Source organism: Bidens hawaiensis, unplaced genomic scaffold, assembly GCF_021521415.1.
Source record: "Bidens hawaiensis isolate Kalapana, Puna unplaced genomic scaffold, B.hawaiensis_p1.1 tig00002181_1, whole genome shotgun sequence".
NCBI lineage: Eukaryota > Viridiplantae > Streptophyta > Magnoliopsida > Asterales > Asteraceae > Bidens > Bidens hawaiensis.
Window position 1 is genome coordinate 1,600,032 of NW_027491116.1, and position 4,574 is coordinate 1,604,605.

A 4,574-nucleotide genomic window follows, 5' to 3' on the forward strand; every position below is an offset into this window, starting at 1 on the left:
ATGTTGATGTAAATGAGTTAAATAATCGATCATAGTCGAACATCCAATCTGGACCTGTACCAGTTGGTGGAGTCGTATAACTTTGACAATCAACGTGATACCATTCCTCCACGCAACCAGAAGAAAGATTGAAAATCCGCTTTTTCGGAGAGTTATAACCCAAGAAATAACCCTCAAAAGATTTCTCATCGAACTTTCCAACGGCTTTCTTCAACACAGTACATGGACACCCAAATGGTTCCAAATAATTTAAGTTCAGCTTACAATTATGTAGAAGCTCGCAACAAGTCTTCTTGAGCTTCTTTACCGTTAGTACGCGATTCAATGTGTAGCAAGCGGTATTCACAGCTTCGTTCCAGAATTGAACAGGTAGCTTTGAATCAGCCAGCATTGTACGTGTAGCTTCAATCAGCGTTCGGTTCTTTCGTTCAGACACCCCATTCTGTTGAGGAACATAAGGTGCACTGAATTCCCGATGAATTCCTTTCTGAATACAGAAGAAATCCAATACATTATTCCAGAACTCAGTTCCATTGTCACTACGAATTCGTCTCACTTTCAGTTTGTAAAGTGATTCGATCTTTGTAATAAGGTTCTGAATTAGCACAGGAGTTTGATCTTTCGATCCCATAAATAATACCTATGAGTAACGAGAGAAATCATCCGTCACAATTAAACAATAAAAATCTCCAGCAATGCTAGCACGGTTCACTGGACCAAAGAGATCTATATGAAGTCGTTCCAGAGGAGTAACAATATCGTTTAGTGATTTGGTCGAATGAGATTTCTTCTTTTGTTTCCCCTTCTTGCATGCGACACAATGATCATTAAATTTAAAGTTCTTGAGGGACACTCCATTCACTAAATCATTTGTCATCAAAAAGTTCATTTTTCTTAAGTGAATGTGTCCCATGCGTCTATGCCAAAGAATAGAGTCTTTCTCTGTTGCTTTAGACACGAAGCAAGTAGATGAGGGCGAAACTTTTACATCATAACTCATGTCAAGTACATAAATATCATTTGATCGAGGTGATCGCATGACAACCATGTCTTCTGGAATTGTGTATCCCGGTTGAAGAATAACACATTCCTTGTCGGTGAATATGGTGGTGAACTTCTTATCACAAATCTGTGAAACACTCAACAGATTGTGATCCACCTTTTCACAATAATTAACCTTTTCAAACGTTATTCTACCGTTTGAAACTTCCCCTTCTTTTATAATCATTCCTCCTTGATTACCATCAAACGCCACATAACCCCCTTGAATATCTTTAATGTTGTTCAGAAGGTCTAGGTTGCCAGTTATATGCCGAGAACATCCGCTATCCAATATCCATTTTTGACTTGATACGGACCTGGATGTACCCTACACAAACAAGTAAAATGATTAGTCCAAAAAGGCAGCCCAAGCCTCAATCTTGGGCTCTCCCTTTGAAACTTTTGGAGAACTTAGTACTTTAACACTCGTATTCGGTACTTGAGAATAAGTGGCAGTTTTCTTAGTTTTATTCTTAAGATAACCATCATGGATTCTTCCCGAATCTATGTTTGAACAGATGGGTTGAGCACGATCAACACATGTGTTCAATACATTAAGTGTATCAACCCAAATTACTTTCCTCGGATTGATGTTTGAATACATTATCATAGAATCATCAACTTGATTTTCCTTTGTGTTTGAAAAAGATTTAATCTTGCAAGTTGAATAATCTTTGATATTGTTGATCTTTGCTTTGCATCGTCTTGAAACATGACCCGGTTCACCACACTTGAAACACAGTCGAGAGTCATTTAAATTTTGTTGTGATGATGTACCGGTTGTTTGTGATATCAGAGTTTTAAGATCAACAGATTTAGGTATTCCACAAGTGGCCTTCTTTGATGACTCATGTTTTAAACCCTTCTTTGTTTTGTAAAATTCAAGATTTGTCAAATTCGATGATTTTTTCAAACCTGACGATTTTATGAATTTTATAGGTTTGAAAACATTTGTTTTTTGTTTTTGAACATTACTAGTTTTTTATTGAAAGAATTTTTTTCAAGTTCAGTCATTTCAGTAGTTTCATCTTGAAATACACTTTCAATCAATTCTGGTTTAAGAAGAATCAATGGAACTTCTTTGTCTGAAAACACTTTTGAGAAACCTTTTAATTTAAATACTTTTCCAGTTGAAGTTTTCAGTGGAGGATTAATGAATTGCATTAATTCCTCATCAGACACTGAAAGCTTGTCTGTGGAAGTTACATTAACATGTTCCTTTGGAATTACTTTAGGAATATCCTTAGGAACGCGTGAATTGTTTGAAGAAGCACTTGAGGATTTTGCACTATAAACAGCTTTTTCAAAATCTTCAGGTTCACACAGAATGTGATTGTCAATTGGAATGTCTTTATTTTTAACAATCACATATGTTTCAGTTAGCTCGTCGATTGAACCATCCATTTCATTTTTGGTAAACACCTTTTTGCTTTCAATATTAACTGGTTCACGAGTCGGTTCAAATGAATCAACATTTTCAGGTTTATCAGTAGACATATTTAAAGAATTTTTTGTCTTAGGAATGCTACTGTAATCCTGATTAAATGGAGGAGGAATTTCGACATATCCCAAACCTGCTTTTCCGTTCTTTTTATGTGAATGATTAACCTCGATTATTTCATTCAACAAGAAAGAAGAATCTCTGAATTTACTAAGTTTATGATTTAATTCCATTTTTTCTTGTTCGAGATTGGAAATGCAAGTTCGAAGACGAAGAATCTCCTTTAAATGTTGATCCACTTCAATAATTTTACAATGGACCTTAGCTTTAAGATCATGATTATTATCTGATAATTTCTGAATTTTCAGATTCGCTTGCTCAAGCAATTTTGTCTTTTGCTTATAGCATTCCTTGATAGTAAAGTAATCATTAGTAAATGTATTGTTTTGAGTTAATGCTGTTTCAAGTTTGGCTTATAACACAGCACACTCAGAACAATCCACCATTATTGATGCAGGATCATTTACATTAATTTGAGGTGTAGGACATACCTCATCAATCTTAGCCATGCAAGCATAAGATTCAGTTTTCTCAGGAGTTGATTCTGGTTGAGATAACAGAGATTGATCACTGTCAGTTTCCGAGTCAGATGAATCACTACTCTCCAACACATTTTCGCTACTGGCATCCTCAAAATTCTCCACAGGCTCAACGATAGCAACGTTTGCCTGGTTTCCCAATAAGTACTGAGACCAATCAACTCCATCATTTACCAATAAAGCTTGAGTAACAGGAGATTTGTCTTGATCACCAGAGGCAGTAGTGTTATTTTTATCTCCTCCAGATGAAGACTTTGTAGAAGCACGGTCAGAATTGCGTGAGCCAGAATAATCTTTCTTCGGCTTGTCACACTCTTTGGCAAAGTGGCCAAATTCACTGCAATTATAACACTTGACTTTTAACTTATCAAACCCAACCCTTTTGTTCAACGTAGGAAGATCTTTTCCAGATCGTTGCATGAATCTTTTAACCTTTCAAACAATCATGGCCATGTTCCACTTCAAATCCATAAGCTCAAGATCATCTGGGTCGATTTGATCGTAGTCCTCATCTGTGAGATCGCTCGTAGCAATCTTACTTCCCACCAGTTGTTCATATGAAGTCATGAACGCACATACAAAAGCGAACTGTTGTTCAGCTTCTTGTTAATTGACCCTGGGTAAGCTTGAAGTATGAGCATTTGAGTTGCCAGTTGTACCACTCGCCATGAAACATACATTGTGAGGACTGTTTACGTTAGGATCCTCTTGGGTTTGAGCAAAGAATGCATTAATAGGCACTGAGCTTGTCGCATTATTTGCTGGTAATGCAGCACCATAAAGTAACGGGTTTTGAGTTGACGACTGCTGATGTTGATTTTCTTTCAAAGTAGATTGACATTTAAGATCGAATTCCCTTTCTTCGATCTTATTAATGAATTGTACAGCAGTCAGTTCAGGTTTCTGAAAGAATCCGTTCTCTTTAAGCACAAATAGGAACGTCGAATAGTCTGTAGGTAAAGCATTCTTCAAAGTATCAATCTTGTCCTGTTCTGTTGGCTCAAGATCAACAGAAGACATTTCAACAATCAAGTGGCTGAAACGGTTGATCATTTCTTCTACAGTTTCATTTTTCATCAGAATAAAGTTTCTAAATTGGAATTTCACTAAAGTTTTCTTGCTTTTGAGAGTATTGCCCAAACTTCTGGTTTTCAAGGTAGTAAACAGTGAAGCACAGGCTTTGATCGTACTATATTGATGAAAAATATGTTCCGGTAAAGCCATAGTGAGAGTAGAATAAGCTTTCGTTTCACTTTCAAAGTCCTTCAACTCATGTGTCTCATACTCTTTAAACGGTTTCGGAGTCCAACTCGTGTTGTCATTACCGATCAGTGGTGTAGCATAAACATCATCAAGAAAATGAACACTGCTAGGATGCACAGATCCCAGATGTGCACGGAATCTTGGTTCCCAACGGGCAAAGTCCGATAGTTTCAACAGCTTGGGACATTTATTATGACTGCCTATCTCGTTATCCATCGTCAGCATTTGTT